Genomic DNA, 289 nt, shown 5'->3' on the forward strand with positions numbered 1-289 from the left:
ACTAAGTAATAAACTTAACTATAAAAAACTTAAACCTTTTAAAATCTTATAAGTTATTTTATTAGTTAATTATAAACTTAAATTCCTAGAAATTATAAAGTACTACTTAGTATTTTATATTTTATTTCTTAAATTAATATTATAAGGATTATAAATAAATAACCTTACTATTATAGAAAATAATAAACTAAAATATAAAGTAGAAAAGCTATTTAACTATTAATATAGAGATAATAAATAGGAATACTTTATTAAATAGAAAAACTATAGATATAAAGATAATATATAG

This window comes from Colletotrichum gloeosporioides (genome assembly GCF_011800055.1).
Source record: "Colletotrichum gloeosporioides strain Lc1 chromosome Unknown consensus_76, whole genome shotgun sequence".
Taxonomy (NCBI): Eukaryota; Fungi; Ascomycota; class Sordariomycetes; order Glomerellales; family Glomerellaceae; genus Colletotrichum; species Colletotrichum gloeosporioides.